We start from the raw sequence: 19,815 nt of genomic DNA, 5'->3' as shown, positions 1-19,815 counted from the left end.
CTCATGAAAACCACACATTGCATTTTGTACCACCATATAGCGAGATCTTCAGAGGAGGTGGTCCAGATTACTGTAAACATCAGTACCTCTAATACGCAGTAGCACGTCCTCATGCAATGATGGCATACTATCCACAAGTTCATCAAGGCACTGTTGGTCCATATTGTCCCACTCCTCAACGGCGATTCGGCGTACATCCCTTAGAATGTTGGTGGGTCACGTCTTCCACAAACAGTTCTTTTAAATTCATCCCATGTATGTTCGATTGGGTTCATGTCTGGAGAACATGCTGGCCGCTCTAGTCGAGCGATGTCGTTATCCTGAAGTAACTCATTCACAAGATGTGCACGATGGCCGCGCGAATTGTCGTTCGTGAAGACGAATGCCTCGCCAATATGTTCCCGATATGGTTGCACTACCGGCCGGAGGATAGCATTCACGTACCGTACAGCCCTTACGGCGCCTTCCATGACCTCCAGCGGCGTACGTCAGCCCCACATAATGCCACCCTAAAACAGCAGGGAAGCTCCACTTTGCTACACTGGCTGGACAGTGCGTCTTAGGCGTTCAGCCTGACCGGGTTGCTTCCAAACACGTCTCCGACGATTGTCTGGTTGTAGGCATATGCGACACTCATGTCAATCCTGAGCGGTCCTTTCGGCATGTTGTTGAACCATTCTTTACTGCACAGCATGGTGCCGTGGTAGGTAAAATGGACCTCGCCATGGACGTCGAGAATGAAGCTGCATATCATGCAGCCTATTGTGCACAGTTTGAGTCATAACACGAAGTCCTGTGGCTGCACGAAAAGCATTATTCAACATGGTGAAGTTTCTGTCAGGATTTCTCCAAGCAGTGCAGTAATCCGTAGGCAGCGGTCATCCACATTAGTAGTAGCCTTTGGGCGGCGTGAGCGAGGCATGTCATCAACAGTTCCTGTCTCTCTGTATCTCCTCCAAGTCCTAACAACATGGCTTTGGTTCACTCCGAGATGCCTGTTCACTTGTTGACAACACGAGCCACATACCTCCCTCCTTTTGGAATGACTGGATCTGATCGGCTGTGGCACCCCCTCCATCTAATAGGCGCTCCTCATGCATGGTTTTTTACATCTTTGAGCGGGTTTAGTGACATCTCTGAACAGGCAAAGGGACTGTATCTGTGATATAATACCCATAGTCAACACCTATCTTCAGGAGTTCTGGGAACCGGGATGATGCAGAACTTTTTTTGGTGTGTGTATATAAAATTCTGCACTGTAATGCTATCTATCGTAAGATGGAGTGATGATGGTACCAGGTACCACAAGCGGTAGTGATTTGACAAATAAAAATGTTGCTGTACTGCAGAGGCCGGGTAGAGATGAGAGATTTCGTGGCAGTCTCATTTCTGGTTCTGTGTCATATTGTTTAATGTTCTTAGGGAAGATGGTCTTTATTATGATTTGACTTCTCACATCATGATTAAGTGGTGGGCGGTAGTTACCGCTCTTGCTTGTGTGCTCTAGTTAAGGAATAGAGGCAAGCTTTACCTGTGTCCAAAGGAATAGAGTAGGAATCTAAACGACTGCAGTAAAAGGGTACAGCAACTGAGGGCCGTGGGGGGCGTGTTTTTTCTATGGAACTTGGGTGAAAAAATTTCCGGGCAGCTGAGTTCCACGGTCTCATTGCGCAGACACGTTGGATGGCGCCAGTCAGTCGGACCCTCTTCCAGGTAGGCTGACTATCGCCGAGGAGACGCCGCTGCAATGGGAAATGCGTTGGAGACTGGCAATAAAGCAGAGAATGGGTCCTTGTTAGGCAGGAAGCCGATGAGACAAATGTGAGCTTTCTGCAAGTATCCGTGGGACAGTTCACTGGCGCCCAGACGTGCAGACCCTGTTATAAAACATATTTGTGAAGGCACGATACTTCTAGCGAGTTTATGGCCGTTCTTTGAAAAGTTCGAAAATGGACGGAACAGTGGAGATAACAATCTTTTTGTAGAGGGCTGTGGTTCCATACTGGTCATGTTATTAGCAAAAGACTAGACGTAAACCCGTGGGAAAAAGGCCGTGAAGCTGAATCTTTTCTTCCTTTTCTCCCAATTAACCTTTGATTGGTCTAATCGGTGTATGCAGAGCAAGGGGCGCTCTCCCAGCTTCGAATGCCGTGCTCCAGCTCGTGATTGACTTGTCTACGACGTAGGGCTGCAATATGTGTTATTCAGCACCGTGTTCTTTCGTACCATATTTTCCTTTTGGAATATTAGAGTAAAGATGCTTGATAGTGGCATAGTTTTTGTGCCCTACCTCGGATACACGGGTATGAAGCGATTAGTGTACTGGTTAGTGTCGTGTGCTGATCCCCAGCTGATCACTTTCTCCACCAGAGACCCCACATTAGTGAAAGCGTTTGTCAAATAAAAATGTTTGTATGACGTTTCTTTAGCCGTTTTTTTGTCTTGTGATGTTAAGAATAAATAACGGTATTGTCATCCAAATGGCTCTGAGCACTATGGGACTTAACATCGGAAGTCATCAGTCCCATAGAACTTAGAACTACTTAAGCCTAACTAACCTAAGGAGATCACACACATCCATGCCCGAAGCAGGATTCAAACCTGCGACCGTAGCGGTCACGCGGTTCCAGACTGAAGCGCCTAGAACCGATTGGCCACAGCGGCCGGCTTATTTAGATCACAACATGTCCCTGTGTTCTGATGAACATTACCTTTGCCATATTTATTATAGTCATTACGAAAGAAAGCAGCAAGCTTGCAGAGACACCTTTGCATGAAATCGGGATAGCAGTTGGGTACCTGTGTAACGCCTTCGATGTTAGGAAAACATTATTAGAGTTCAATTATTTATTCACAATGTTTACAAATCGTTGTCTTCCATACCGACCTCGCTGTAGCTCATTTGGCTGCGTGGTGGATTCCAGCTGACGTCCGCCAAGTCAGCTCAGCGGCTGCGCACCCAGGGGGAGATGTCAGCAGCCCTGGCTCCGCGGCGGACTGCTGACGAATAGGCCCGGCCATTTCGGGCTGGTTGCTGGAAGGGACCCACTCCAAGTTCTAGTGTCATCCTTGATGGCTCATCCGCATTGTTCTCGGTGTTGGTTATCGTGTGATCAATTGATCTCCTCCCTACCCTTGATAGGTATCAGCATCTGCAGGCACCTCATTGTTGAACACGAAGGTGGATCCTAAGACGCCCTGTTGCCTGCTTCCTCTTTGAAGTCCACTGTTGGCAGCACTCTGCTATCTGGTATTGTCGGAAGACAGTTAGTTTCTCCATCAGTAGACAGTAGGAGGAGACAGCATGAAGTTCATCATCTTCAGTACATCTTCAGATAGTTCATAGACTATGCTGGAGCGCATAGGACGCAGATTCACTACAGTATCGTAATGACGGAGTCGAGTACTGTTACCGTAAATGCCGTGGATCGCAATGATCAACTCATGACGAGAACTGGATAGCTGGAGTATTTAAGCACATAAACTAAATAACACAAGGCACGGTTCGTAATGACCACATGCTCACTCCTTCTTCTGCTACATTCACATAACAGGCTGTTAAGTGCTGTGTCGGTTCCTTTCTATGATCTCCTGTGAAAGTGATGGAGTCTCTTGCAACACGTATCACAAGCTAACGAATATGCTTGTCTCGCTTTCCTTGCTTTTCTGTCGCAATCTGCTTTCTGCTGAATATCCTAATTAGACGGAAAGTGTCGTGGACCTTATGCACTTGCTTCCACTTATGTCGATGGCATCACTTGAATTTGCCTGTGGCAATGTGAATGAGCTTTAATCACTTTTTTGTAATTTCTACCCCTTGCTATTGTGTGCCATAACAGTACACCAAAGCAAAAAAATATTTCATTCTACGGATATTCCTGCCCTGATTGGCCAACCCAATGCTGCCTCCAGCACCTCACATCAGAAACCCCTAATATAGCTTGCATCGGTTATTTCGGTGTAATTAGCCCAACTTCCATCGGTTACTGCTGGTCTAACTACCACAGTACACTGGCTGTTAAAAACATAAATAAAACATCTAAGAAGAGGAGTGAACGAATCCAAACTTCTTACGCTGAGAGATATGCGATGTTATTGTAGTGATTATAGAAATGAGTCAAATTTACAAAGAACATAGCAGCGTGAGTCCACTTGTCAGTATGACGTTGCACCCCTTTGTGCCTGGTTACATGTACTGATTCGGCTGGGAACCGCATTATAAAACCGTTGCTTACTCTTCTGGGGCAAGGTAGCCAAAAATTATTGCGATAATTGATAGCCAAGATACTAGCACTGGGATGCAGTTGACGACTAATCTAGTTCCACATATGTACTATCAGGGACAGATGTGGAGATCTTGCCGGCTACCAGGGTACCTCAACATCACGCAGATGATTCTATTGTTGAAACGACGGTGTTGTCACGTCGCCAGGAGTGACATTGCTCTGCTCCTCTGTAGCACGGATCACTGGCGTACTTGGTAACGATAGTAATCCGGGGTAGTTCAGAAACATGATTTATCGCTGAGCACAATACAGCTCCGTTAATCAGCAGTTCACGCTTTCCGGTCATAGCACGACTCCAAACGCAGCCTTTTGTGATGTGGTGCTAACGACAGCTTACACAAGCAGTGACTGTTCCCTAGTCAGGTTAAAAAAAATGGTTCAAATGGCTCTGAGCACTATGGGACTTAACTTCTAAGGTCATCAGTCCCGTAGAACTTAGAACTACTTAAACCTAACTAACCGAAGGACATCACACACATCCATGCCCGAGGCAGGATTCGAACCTGCGACCGTAGCGGTCACGCGGTTCCAGACTGTAGCGCCTTTAACCGCTTGGCCACACCGGCCGGCTAGTCAGGTTACTGCTAGTCTCTGGCCAATGGTCTGAGATGACACAGAACACTACGAGACACCTCCTTGTCCTCCACAATGATCACTCAACATCTGATACTGTTCAATCCCCTTAATTACCAGACTAGGCCTAACACCAAACATGAACAACACTAATGGACACTGGTGGTCGTTCTACCTATCAAAGAGACTTACATAACAGCCGATGGTGTGTATATTAACATTCGATCATGTGTTCTCGGTGCTTCAGCTTTGCTGGCCAGCAGTGTAGTACGCCTTGTTTTGTAATTTTGCTATGTTTAATTTGTGTTATAACCACCATAACTGTAGAACATTTCTACCCCCCCCCCCCCCCCCCCGAGTTGTACTTCTTTTAATTCGTAATCTAATGTTTCCGAAGCGAATTAATAAATAAACGTCTACAAGGGGAGTTATCAGCGCAGTAATTTGATTTTAGTGTTTTGTGAACTTACTGACGCAACTGTTCTTTCTGTTGCAGCACAAGACGGGATGGAGCGAGACGGAACTGGTCGCTAAGCAGTGGCAGGCGTGTGTGCTGCGAGCTGGTTGCCAACACTGCGTGAGTACCACTGTGTGTGTGTGTGTGTGTGTGTGTGTGTGTGTGTGTGTTTGTGTGCATCGGGCGACTTGTCCCACAGCGGCATGACACCTATCGATTGCTGTTACGAAACGCAAAGGTAACGGTGCTAGCCTCAGAAGGGCGACTGACCTAAGCCTTCGACGTTGGAGTCACTTCACTACCTGGTATGGAGATTGTTCTAGTTGAGTCTGCATGATAGGGAGTACTGCGGTCGGTACTGCTGCTAAACGTTAATGAAATTCAAAGGACACTGTCTGTTATTGAAAAACTGTTTGTTTTATGGCAGTCAGAGTTGCTCTTCTTGGCAAAACCGAGACTCTGAAATCAGTGGAAAACTTAATGACGACTCCATTTACTCGTTTTTCTGTCGCGCTTTTACTTCGATAATGTACCTTTTGGAGCACGGCTACACTTTCAAGGCTTTGCTTGTTACCGAAGACCCTTTATTGGAATGTCGGTACCCCAGCAACGAGTACCTGTGAATTTTGATGACTGTAATCGTTTATGACATTACAGTGAAACAAACAGTTTACGAAAATTCGTTTCCTGGAGACGTTACCGGTTTTTCGGCATGTGGGAGACTTTATCGTTAATAATGTTTGACGAACTCAGAAAGCGAACGAAATCAGTTTTTCATCTACTCCAAACTGTAATTATGTCAGAAATGAGACACACAATGGTGGATTCGCGCTTCCTATCGCTATAGCCCGTATGGTTTCATTCCTAGAAACCGATCGCTACTATTGTAATTAATCTGTTGTTAAGTTTTCCGTTCTGCCTACTTATTTGTTAGGTAACAAAAAATAAGATTTGTGCCTGATTATCGCGCTGAGAAAACTGATATTGGGAGAGAGATTAAAAGGAATTGCGAAAACATTACCTCAATACTTCATCAATTTCAATGCAAAGAGTGATGTTTATTTTGTGTGATATAGACTGAATTCCTGAGACAGACTTAATCTTAAGTTAGTTTCTGAAAATGCCCTTCTTATGAAAATGTTAAAATATATGAAAATATAGTTTTCTTATGTAGCTACTTACCTTTGTAAGCCGCCCTCTCCAAACATTCGGCTGAGTCCACCCACCCATCGTTTCCATGGAAAACTCCGCTAACTTGACTCTCGTTGCTGTCAGTGATGTCTGAAGTGCCACCGTCATTGTCACACCTCCCAGTTTTCCTCCACTGTACTTTCCAAAACCACTTCATTCAGGCTTGCACTTCCCATGACGCTCTACATAAGACTGATGGATCTCTTTTAGTCTTCAGAGAGTACCGTCCTAACAGCTTCTTTTATGCGTGCTTCTACTGCAGCCACAATACGTTTATTATTATTCTTGATTACGTAACTTTTAATTTGGCACCATATCAACTCTACTAATCAACTAATGAGGAGGTATTGAATAGGATTGGGGAGAAGAGAAGTTTGTGGCACAACTTGACTAGAAGAAGGGATCGGTTGGTAGGACATGTTTTGAGGCATCAAGGGATCACAAATTTAGCATTGGAGGGCAGCTTGGAGGGTAAAAATCGTAGAGGGAGACCAAGAGATCAATACACTAAGCAGATTCAGAAGTATGTAGGTTGCAGTAGGTACTGGGAGATGAAGAAGCTTGCACAGGATAGAGTAGCATGGAGAGCTGCATCAAACCAGTCTCTGGACTGAAGACCACAACAACAACAATCCACTCTACTGGGTTGAAGGGACAGTGGTAAGGTTGCGTGCCCTTGTGTTTTCAACGACTCTTCGATTTAGCGCGTAACATGACTTGTACAGATCACTTTTCTATACAGTATCAATTCTGTTACGTTTTATTCCATATACATTATGAGCAGTACTAACTGTTGGATGGTGGTCGAAAGGTTCTCCCGTGTCTAACGTGGGGTTTCAGCAGCGAGGCTTTGTTCAGGCTGAGTGGCAGTTCTGTGATGGTCACCACAGCCTTCTCCTCGCATTCTGAAGTTGCGGTTTCTGGAAGTTAATCCTAAACGTGCAGCCGCAACGGTGTTTTGTCGCCCCCCTCCCCTCCCCCCAGTGACCACTTGAGATGTAACAAGTATCTATTGAAATTGATATCAACAATAATTCTGTTTTTCCTCTCCCACTGAACGTGATACATTTAGTGACTACTCAGCAGTATTCTGTGTTCATTTATTCCTGAGTATTGCTTCGTCAACCAATACCAGAAAACTGTTCAAATTAGGCACCAACCTTACGAACTGGTTATGCACATTTGCACGCCATATCAGGGAAACTATTTCCACTACTTATCTATATTTTCCATGTTTCGAGGCACATTTACATTCCCTACGTTAGCTAAAGCATTTCTGTGGCCTCTCCATCGGAGATTCGGCTGAGAATAGAGAACTTTGGATTCTTATCAATCCTTTTCTGGAAGTTGTCATGTGCCGACCGATCGTTTCGCTTCCTAGCTGTCATCTCGTGCCGGCTGTGCAGTTTGAAGAGATTTTACTTTCATATCGCGTTTATCCGCTGTTTCGTAGATTGTTTCTCTTACGCTCTTTATAAAGGTGTCAATCAAAGTCTTACATTCTTTACCGAGTGGAAAATCGAAGTGAAATTTCATGTAGCTTTTTTAATTTGAATAATAATTTAGTAATTCCACTTATGAACCCGCTTCCTACAACTCATCCCATGACTATGCGACCCTTGCTTAACATATTTAATCATGGATAGACTAAGATGCTGTTTCAGTGTCATGGTGTTTCTTCGTTGTGCGCGGTGGTCAAATTATTAATGGAGAATTGCATTACATGCAAAGCTGTCTATTGTCGTCGTGACTGGGTAGCTCTCGCACGATTTTATTTCGTATCTCAAACCGTTACCAACTGAGATTAGATTCATGTATATAGGGAACTTTGGTTCATGGAAGGACATTAGCTGTACAAGTTCCAAATTTCTAAAATTACCAGTTACGTCGACGTTACGACTCTGAAGCCAGTCACTCGTTTCCCCCTTTTCCATTCACAATTTTCGACTGAACATGCTTCTGGCAGTGTTCAGTACCACAAAACAAGTAACAGTGTACCCAAATAAAATAATAGTTTCCGTAGCCGTGTGTGAGCGTAAAAGCTGTTGTGGGAGATTAGAGCGGCAGTTTCCCGCAGCAGAGTACGTGGCTGGCGTTTGCTACGGCGCCGTGGCAAGCGGCTAGCGTCTACGCGGCCTTGGAAAAACCTGAGCGGACGCTTGGCAGGGGCGTATATGACCGCGTTTGCACTCTTGGAGAAATTTATATGCCACAGAAGAATTGATAAAAACAGAATTAAGGGTGATACGGATGTGCGAGTTCGAATTCATGGACAGAAAAGTATGTATAGCTAAATTATCTAGACGCACAACAAAAATATACAATAGTTTAAAACTTATTGTTGTCTAAAAATTTGTAAATTTATGGTGGAACAATAATAATGGTTCGCAGGAGAGCTTCTGTAAAGTTTGGAAGGTAGGAGACGAGGTACTGGCAGAAGTAAAGCTGTGAGTACCGGCCGTGAGTCGTGCTTCGGTAGCTCAGACGGTAGAGCACTTGCCCGCGAAAGGCAAAGGTCCCGAGTTCGAGTCTCGTTCGGGCACACAGTTTTAATCTGCCAGGAAGTTTCATATCAGCGCACACTCCGCTGCAGAGTGAAAATCTCATTCGGGAATAATAATGATTCATCAGACCACGTGTCCGGAGATACCGTGCCCATTGTGATCATAACTGACGTCGGGTCAACATACGAACACGCAGAGGTTGTCTACTATGGAGTCCATGTTCAACAGTGTTCGCTGATCCCTGTGGCCCGAAACGCTTGTGCCTGCTCGAGCATTGGGCCTGCCACAGATCGCAGAGTGTCCAATTTTACAGAGTGGATGTGGTGTCACCGCCAGACACCACACTTGCCAGGTGGTAGCCTTTAAATCGGCCGCGGTCTGTTAGTAAACGTCGGACCCGCGTGTCGCCACTGTCAGTGATTGGAGACCGAGCGCCGTCACACGGCAGGTCTAGCCTAGAGAGACTCCCTAGCACTCGCCCCAGTGGTACAGCCGAATTTGCTAGCGATGGTTCACTGTCTACATATGTCCTCATTTGCAGAGACGACAGTTTAGCATAGCCTTCAGCTGCGTCATTTGCTACGACCCAGCAAGGCGCCATATTCTTCAAGAATGTATTCTGAACTGATAATATTGTGAATCATGTACCGCCAAAAGCGACGTTCATCATTAATGGATTAAAGTTAAGTATCAAACTAATTACGTCCGCTTTCTGAATTCTAATTCCTTGTCATGTTCCAGACCTCACGTCAGTATAGTTCTTCCCTCCTCACGCCAGCCTGCGTGAGCTAAAACGCGTGCATTTCGGCCTCCAGTTGTAACACGGTGTTGGCTCTTCTGCCAACACAACAGTGGACACGTTCTGTGTTGAATCGTGGACGTCCAACGCCCTGTCGTGGTTTCTTCGCCCTTCAGTCACTTGCCGTAGACTAACGGCAGTAGCACACGCACAACCGGACCGCTCTGACGTGTCCGAGGTACTTCTTACCAGTCGCCGGCCCACAACAATCGGCCCCTTGTAAAAGGGACATCTCAGTGGATTTACTCAATTGTTGCGCGTATGGTCGCTGGAATGATTCTCCATTCGCTCTGCTCCGCTTACGCTGTTTCCTGTGATGGCACGTGCCTTAGTGCCACCGGAAGGGATTTTTTATCTCGCGGCGAAGGTAAGACCTAGAGGCATCCTGGAAGTAATTTTCTGGCTACAGTCGGCAAGAGAGTAACAGCCTGCAAAGCAGTACGTGCTGCCGCTCCGGCAGGCGGTGTGTACGTGGGACATCCGCATTAGCGCGCGAGGTGCGAACTACGACGGCCCTTTGTGTCCAGCTTTGGCTCGAGCGGCCGGCCCTTGCAATTTAAAGAGAGCGGCGCAATTTTCCGCGGGGTTAATGAACTCACACCACCCCGTGACGTCAGCGCCCTGTCTGCACGCGCGCGCGCCTCTGTGGAGATTGGAGCGTGAAGCGCGCCGCACCGCCTCAGCGGCGTCGTTGCGAGGGTGTGCGCGCGCTACGGCACGAACCCGTCAGTCATCATCCCACCGTATCTCTCACAACTGAATCTCCTGTACAACTTCCACCTAACCGCCGTACAACTGTTCTGATACTCAAGCGAGAACGCGTGGGGGTGATAGGAGTCACTGTATATTACACACCCTTACACATAATATACCTTACTTAATGTCCGCAAATACCTAGAATTTTAGTAGTAATAGCAAAATATACGAGTCATTTTAATATTATAATAATTTGCCTCCGGTCACGAAAACTGACAAGGGTCGGAAGAGCGGTGTACTCACCACACGCCCCTCGTTTTCCACGCTCAGTGACGGCTGTCAGCTGATGATGACATGGCGGTCGTTCAGTACCATTGGGCCATCCGAGCCCTGGTCGGGCGGAGCTTAGTTTTAATAATGTGCCTATATCAGTGCTTAGTATATCGCTTTGGTATAACTTAGTCATCTACAGCTACATGACTACTCTGCAATTCACTCTTAATTCCTTGGATGAGGGTTCACACAACTACTTTCGTGCTATTTCTCGACCCTTCCGTCCTTGACTGTTTCGTCCAAAATCCTTCGCCGACCCCATAGTGGCCGACCGACCGCTGTGTCATCCTGTAGTAATGGCGTCATTCGGTGCTTCATGGAGGGGCCTGGGGTCAGCGCACAGCACTCCTGGCCGTTGTCTGGTTTCGTGAACTGGGGAAGCATCTCCTCCTCTGGCATCACGAAGGTAAAACCACGGCGTCCCAGCCCTCTCACAGAGGAAAAATACCTGGTAGCATCGGGAATCGAACCCGGGTAATCAGCATTTCTGTCAGCCACACTGAGCACTCATCTACGCAGCTGGACCATTCTGGAATATCCTGCGATTTAAATGAACACCTAAATCCTTGCGTATGTGCCCTGATTTCTCTTATTTTTCACGATGGTCACTTCTCCTTAAGCAGGCAGGAGTCAACAAAATTTTTTGGAAAGATCTCACCGCAACCAAAAGCGCCTATTCTTTTGATGATTTTTATCCCAACTCTCTTATCATATATCTCCTATTTCGTGGTAGCTGCCCTTCTTTGAACTTCTTAAATGTCCTCCATTAATCCTACCTGGTAAGGATCCCGTGCCGACCCTTAATACGTGAGAAGAGGGCGGAAAAACTTAGTATAGATAGTCTGGAAGAGTTCTTCCATCTTTCATCTGTTCTTCCAACACAAAGTAGATTCTTCTACTTCACCCATCCATTTTAAGTTGTTCCTAGCTGTAATCCCTAGATATTTAGATAAACTGACAACCTTTGAACCAGTCTGATTTATCGTGTGAACTTCGGGGTTTTGTGGATGATACGTCTCCGAAACTTTTATGCTATGTGTCCAGACATAGAAATTCTACACGCCAGCTTTAAGAGTCGCTTGGTTGCCACTTCCCTCGATGATATCAAAAATTCCAAACATCGTTGTCTGTACCTTCTACCTTAATTGATAATAAGTCTTAGGAAGCTCTATTAAACTCTGACTCTAGAAGCGAATCCCCTTTGTCTTCTATATCGGCTCCGATTTCGTCCTCAATAACGTCATGAGACAAGTCGTCCTCAAATAGATGCCTTCAATGCACTTCCAGCCAGACCAAATGTAACGAACAATAAAGAAAGAAATGAAAGGAAGAGGTAGCGTATTTGATTAGAAATATTCCCGGGTTCGAGCCCCACCACCGCTTAAATTCGGAACAAAAATCATCAGTATTGGTGATCGAAGACTTCCAGCATAAGAAGTCACCCTCAGTCTGCTAATGCCGTTGTCAAAGACGGCGGAAAAGCGGACAGAGGTTCACGGCACTCTCTTGTCCTTGGGGTGCGACACTACCCCTAAAGACGAAAGCATCACCAATGATTAACCGCATGAGGATGCAGAAGGCAATGTAAACCACTGCATTAATGACACAAATATTGTATGCACAGGAGATGTGGGTTGTGACTGAAAAAGTGTCATGACAATGTCTCCATTGGCAAAAGATTCCGAAATAATCCCCCATTCGGATCTCCGGGAAGGAACTGCCAAAGGGGAGGCAACAATGAAAAAAATATTAAATAACCAGTGAAAGCATAACTTTCTAAAAAACGGAGCGTGAAATGTCAGAAATCTGAACAAGATAGGGAAGCTAGAAAATCTGAAATGGGAAATGCTAAGGCTCAATCTAGATATAGTGAGGATCAGTGAAGTGAAATGGAAAGAAGATAAGGATTTCTGGTCAGATGAGTGTAGAATAACATCAACAGCAACATTAAATGGTATAACTGGAGTAAGATTCGTTCTGAATAGGAAGATAGGTCAGAGAGTGTGCTACTGTAAATGATTCAGTGATAGGGTTGTTCTCATCAGAATCGACGGCAGACCAACACCGACAACAGTAGTTCGGGTATACATGCCGATGTCGCATGCAGAAGATGAACAGATAAAGACACTACATGAGAATGTTGAACGGATTATTCAGCACGTAAAGGGAGATGTAAATGTATCAGTTGTAGGGGACTGAAATGCGGATGTAAGGGAACGAGTAGAAGAAAAGATTGCGGCTGAATGCTGGGTTGGTATTAGGAATGAGACAGGAGAAAAACTAATTGATTTCTTGCAATAAATTTCAACTGCTAATAGGAATACTCTGTTCAAGAAACACAACAGGATTTGGTACACTTGGAAAGGGGCGCAGATAGGGGATGACTTCAGTTAGATTACATCACGGTGACACAGAGATTCCGAAACCAGGTACTGGATTCTAAGGCGTGCCCAGGAGCAATATAGACTCAGATCACAACTTAGTAGTGATGAAGAGTAGGCTGACTTTTAAGATATTAGTCAGGAAGAATCAATACACAAACAAGTGGGACAAGGAAGTACTAAAGAATGAAGAGATACGCTTGAAGTCCTCTAAGGCTATAGACACTGCAATAGGGAATAATTCAGTAGGCAGTTCAGTTAAAGAAAAAATCTCTGAATAGGGCAATCACAGAAGCTAGTACAAAGAAGTTTGCTGAAACGAAACCATGGGTAAAGAAGAAATACGTCAGTTGATCTATGGAAGAAGGAAGTACAAAAATGTTCAGGGAAATTCAGGAAATAGAAATACGAAACGTCTGCACGAAAAATAGAAAGAAATGGAAAAGGGCGAGGTGGCGCAGTGGTTAGCACACTGGACTTGCATTCGGGAGGACGACGGTTCAATCCCGCGTCCGGCCATCCTGATTTAGGTTTTCCGTGATTTCCCTAAATCGCTCCAGGCAAATGCCGGGATGGTTCCTTTCAAAGAGCAGGGCCGACTTCCTTCCCCATCCGCCCCTAATCCGATGAGACCGATGACCTCTCTGTCTGATCTCCTCACCCAAAAACCAACCAACCAACCAAGAAATGGAAAAAACAAACGACTGTCGGAAGGACTGAATCAGCATACAGAAAAATTAAAATAACCTTCGGTGGAATTAATAGCAAGGGTGGTAATATAAAGAGAATATCTACAATCATTGTGATAAGAGGCAACAAAACGACTATTCAAGTTGGTGTCTAGAATCTAAGTGTCTGGCGATATAGCATCTCACTTCCAGAAAAATATCATCCACACAATTCCGAAGACTGTAAGAGATGACAAGCACGTGACTAATCACTCATTCAGCTTAACAGCACATGCATCCAAGTTGCTGACAAAAATAATATAACGAAGAGTGGAAAAGAAAACTGAAGATGTGTTAGATGACAATCAGTTCCGCCTTAGGAAAGGTGAAGGCACCAGAGAGGCAGTTCTGATGTTGCGGTTGATAAAGGAAGCAATACTAAAGAAAAATCAGAACACGTTCGTAGGATTTGTCGACCCACAAAAAGTGGTCGACAATCTGAAATGGTGTAAGATGTTCGAAATTCTGAGGAAAATAGGAGTAAGCTATAGGGAAAGACGGATAACATACAATATGTACAAGAGCCAAGAGGGAACAATAAGAATGGAAGACGAAGAACGAAGTACTGGGATTAAAAAGAGAGTAAGACAGGGCTGTAGTCTTTTGCCCTTACTGTACAATCTATACATCGAAGAAGCAATGATGGAAATAAAAGGAAGGTTCAAATTGGAACTAAGTTTATTGTGAAAGGATGTTGATTATAAGATTAGCTGATGACATTGCTATCCTTAATGAAAGTAAAGAAGGATTTCGTGATCTGCTGAATGGAATGAACAGTCTAATGAGTACAGAATATGAACTGAGAGAAAATTGAAGAAAGACGAAAGTGGTGAGGGGCAGCAGAAATGAGAACAGCAAGCGACTTATCATCAGGCTTCATGGTCTGGAAGTACATGAAATTACGGAATTTTGCTACCTAGGCCACAAAATAATCAATTATCGACGAAGCAAGCAGGGCATCATAAGCAGACTAACAATGGCAAAAGGGCATTCCTGACCAAGAGAAGTCTACTAGGCCATAATTTGAGAAAGAAATTTCGGAAGACATATGTTTGGAGCACAGCATTGTACGACAGAGAAACATGGACGGTCTGGAAAAACAGAAGATAAATGAAGCATTTCAGATGTGGCACTACAGATGAATGTCGAGAATTAGGTGGACTGATGAGGAGGAATGAGGAGGCTCTGTGCAGAATCGGAGAGGAAACAAATACATGGAAAATACTGACAAGAGGAAGGGACAGGAGGATATGACGTCTGTTAAGACATCAGGGAATAGCTTTGATGGTAGTAGAGGGAGCTCAAGAGGGTAAAAATTGTAGAGGAAGACAGAGATTAGAACACATCCAGCAAATAACTGAAGACATAGTTGGAAAGTACTACTAGGAGATGAAGAGGTTGACCCAGGAGAGGAATTCGTGATGAGCTGCATCAAACCAATCAGAAGACAGACGACTCAAAAAAAAAAAAGGTCTGCTGTTTCCTCTGCTCGTAACAATGGGATTCCCATCCTGCGGTTAATGTTGATGATATTGATTCCCTTGCCTTTAATTTCACCAAACATTATTTCGACTTTTCTGTATGTTGAATTAATTAGGAAGAGTTAATCCCAAGAATTTGACTGGTGATCTTATTTACCAGCATGCCCTCACATTTTTTGTGTATGTCGAATGTAAAATTCTTGAACGTCTGAAAAGTGCAAACCATGTAAAGCAATCCACGTGCAGAAACGTCGAACAGCGCTACGTTTTTCGTGAAGAAGCACAGGTGAATGCCTACCGCTAGTAGAGAGCAGAAATGGAGCTAGTGCGAGTCCAGTGTTGTGGGTTTCATACTTCACAATCAAGGTGCCATTGTTACATCAGTGATCAGTGCTAATGGGTTTCCTTCCTTCCCACTGTAGTTTCGTGAATATGACGAATCTTAGAACTGTGGCGTTGCTGTCGCTTTATACTCGTAGATTTGTTCTCTCTTACTGAAGCATGCAGGCGTGTAAGGCTGGTCATGACTTATTGCTAGGGCGGAAGATGCAGCTTAAAGTACACTGACGAGGCGAAGTGACCGATTGTCAGGATCAGATTGCCTTTAACGAAGCTGTGTTTGATGAGAGTGTGGAGGGTGTAAGACGAAAATTAACCGATGCATAGTACACAATTTCAAATATGTACCATTAGTGAAGGAGTGATATCTGGAATAAGTTTCACGTTATATTCCACGCTTGAGACGGAAACCATACAAATTTCATCTAATGCATACAAAATCGTTGTATTCTTTATTCCACCTGCACCACGAGTAAACAATCGTGCTGCGTCAAACTAAGACTGGGAACAGAGCAATGACACTTTTGTATCTCTGCAACAAAAAAGCGTGCTATATTTGCATTCATTCATTCTTCGCTTCGTGCCTTTATGGGCTAACAGCGAGTTGTGTAGCTTATCAATTACTTATGTAGTTCATTTTAACAGTTAATCACCTCTTATAGATGTCACTTCTCCCACATGTCATGTTTTCTGGTACTGTCGTTACAGACTCGGTAACGCTTCGCACAAGTGTAAATGTCAACTTATTGTTTGACGTTTTCTGAATAGATATTAAATATTAAAATAAATTTACAGTGGTCTTCGAAAAATCTTTATCTGTGTGAATGTGTGCATAAAGAGATGAATATTCACTGCTAACCGATCAGTCGCTATACTGGTGCATAAGTTGCTTTCGTCATTTAGGCAGGTCAGACTTTTGTGACATTTCAACTTGTACTTTAGAATGGTTATAGTGTCGACATCATGACTGTGCGAAATGAATGAACAGTAATTTACAGTCTAATGGTGGAAAATTCTTTGAAGGCGGTTGTTATGTAACGCGAATGCTCCGCGTCCGAGGTTATACTTGCGAACTTGTATACTTGCTCTCCTTTCTGAGCGAGTCCATTTGTACCCAACAACAGAGGCGAGTGGCGATGGGCTGGGGGGAGACTCACGGGTTCAGTCTCCGGGCACACGGAGTCGGCGAGTACACAGGTGACGTCGTAGGACTGCTGGTGAGTTTAAAGCGAGTACTCGGTGCTCATTTCTGATCTCTCTGGGCTATCTCTTCGGAAACGAAACGTGAGTTGTGATGCTGGTGCCTGTGCGGTCACTCCGCGTATTTGTTTGCGGTCTCTGCAATGTAGCTGCGACAGGCGTGGTCCCTTTAGACGCCAGCCAGCGTCCGGAATGAATGGCTGCTCGACAGCGGTCCGCCAGCGTCACAACACATGTCAACCTTTACCCTTTATTGCCGAAGGATTGGCATAGATATAGGCCTTTCTCCCTGCAAATTCAACGCTCTGTAGCGTTGCTGGATGACATTTCGGGACATGAGTTCCTGTACTCAATTTGTGCCTCAGGACAACCTCTACAAATCCACTGAACTTTGTTCGTGTAGGTACCATAGAGTTCTTCGCTGGGTGTAATCAGTATTGCCACCACAAATAACAGAAGATATACAATGAGATGACAAGTCAAGGGATACCGATATGCAAATACACTACTGGTCATTAAAATTGCTACACCACGAAGATGACGTGCTGCAGGCGCGAAATTTAACCGACAGCAAGAAGATACTGTGATATTCACACAAGGTTGGCGCCGGTGGCGACACCTACAAGATGCTGACATGAGGAAAGTTTCCCACCGATTTCTCATACACAAACAGCAGTTGACCGGCGTTGCCTGGTGAAACGTTGTTGTGATGCCTCGTGTAAGGAGGAGAAATGCGTACCATCACGTATCCGACTTTGATAAAGGTCGGATTGTAGCCTATCGCGATTGCGGTTTATCGTATCTCGACATTGCTGCTCGCGTTGGTCGAGATCCAATGACTGTTAGCAGAATATGGAAACAGTGGGTTCAGGACGGTAATACGGAACGCTGTACTGGATCCCAACTGCCTCGTATCATTAGCAGTCGAGATGACAGGCATCTTATCTGCATGGCTGTAACGGATCGTGCAGCCACATCTCGATCCCTGAGTCAACAGATGGGGACGTTTGCAAGACAACCATCTGCACGAACAGTTCGACGACGTTTGCAGCATCATGGACTATCAGCTCGGAGACCGTGGCTGCGGTTACCCTTGACGCTGCTTCACAGACAAGAGCGCCTGAGATGGTGTAGTCAACGGCGAACCTGTGTGCACCAATAGCAAAACGTCATTTTTTCGGATGAATCCAGGTTCTGTTTACAGAATCATGATGGTCGCATCCGTGTTTGGCGACATCGCGGTGAACACACATTGGAAGCGTGTATTCGTCATTGCCATGCTGGCGTATCACCCGGCGTGATGGTATGGGGTGCCATTGGTTACACGTCTCGGTCGCCTCTTGTTCACACTGAAGGCACTTTGAACAGTGGACGTTACATTTGAGATGTGTTACGACCCGTGGCTCTACCCTTCATTCGATCCCTGCGAAACCCTACAATTCAGCAGGATAATGCACGACCTTATGTTGCAGGTCCTGTACGGGCCTTTCTGGGTACAGAAAATGTTCGACTGCTGCCCTGACCAGCACATTCTCCAGCTCTCTCACGAATTGAAAACGTCTGGTCTATGGTGGCCGAGCAACTGGCTCGTCACAATACGCCAGTCACTGCTCTTGATGAACAGTGGTATCGTGTCGTAGGTGCATGGGCAGCCGTACCTGTACACGCCATCCAAGCTCTGTTTGACTCAATGCCCAGGCGTATCAAGGCCGTTATTACGGCCAGAGGTGTTTGTTCTGGGTACTGATATCTCAGGATCTGCGCACCCAAATTGCGTGAAAATGTAACCATATGTCAGTTCTAGTACAATATATTTGTCCAATGAATACCCGTTTATCATCTGCATTTCTTCTTGGTGTAGCAATTTTAATGGCCAGTAGTGTATATGGGTATGAGTCAAACACACGAGGTATGAAAGGGCAGTGCCCTGGCGGAGCTATCATTTGTATTCAAGTGATTGATGTGAAAAGGTTTTCGACGTGATTATCGGCGCGAGATGCAAAATAACAGACATGAAAAGCGAAATAGAAGTTGGAGCTAGACGCATGAGACGTTACATTTCGGAAGTCGTCAGGGAATCCAATATTCTGAGACCCACAACATTTAGATCCAACAGTGTGCCGAGAGCGCCAAACTTCTGGCATCACCACGGACAAATCAAGATGTCACTGGTCGGGATTGGTTTGAAGAACATTTTGGACAACTCGAGCTATCGATTTTACCACCCAGACCACCCGGCATGAATTCTATCGAACATTTATCGTACACAATGGGGAGGTCAGTTCGTTCACAAAATCCTGCAGCGGCAACACTTTCGCAATTATGGATGGCTGTAGCGGCAGCATTGCGCAGCTATCCTGCAGGGGACTTCCAAAGATATGAGTGCATGCCACGTCGAGTAGTTGTATCACGCCGGCCAAAAGGAGGTCCGACAAGATATTAGGATGTATCTCATGACTTGATACCTCAGTGTACAGCCAATATAATTACGGACTGTTGTTAATTAAACCTGCAGGTAACTGCCAGTAGAGCAGTTTTCATTGACTCGGCGGTAAAACAGGGTAAACAGTCAGGCTACGTAACTGCATTTCCCCATGATTCGACGTCCTGCGAACAGACCTTTCCTAACACTTTGCATTCTCGGCTCTTACAATGATTCTGAGCAGCTGTGTACCGTCGCCATGTAAGTCTTCCCTCCTTCTTCTCTGTGAATTACCGCTTGTTTTTAATTGCTGGTGTTGCCTTTTGACAAGCCGCCTAGGTACAATGGCAGGTCAAGTAATGTCGGTTATCTCTCTTTTAAACTTATTGCAGATACTATGTTTTCAACAAAGTGGAGATCCCAAC

Source organism: Schistocerca americana, chromosome 1 (assembly GCF_021461395.2).
Source record: "Schistocerca americana isolate TAMUIC-IGC-003095 chromosome 1, iqSchAmer2.1, whole genome shotgun sequence".
In the NCBI taxonomy this organism is placed as follows: Eukaryota; Metazoa; Arthropoda; class Insecta; order Orthoptera; family Acrididae; genus Schistocerca; species Schistocerca americana.
This window is presented reverse-complemented; position numbering follows the sequence as displayed.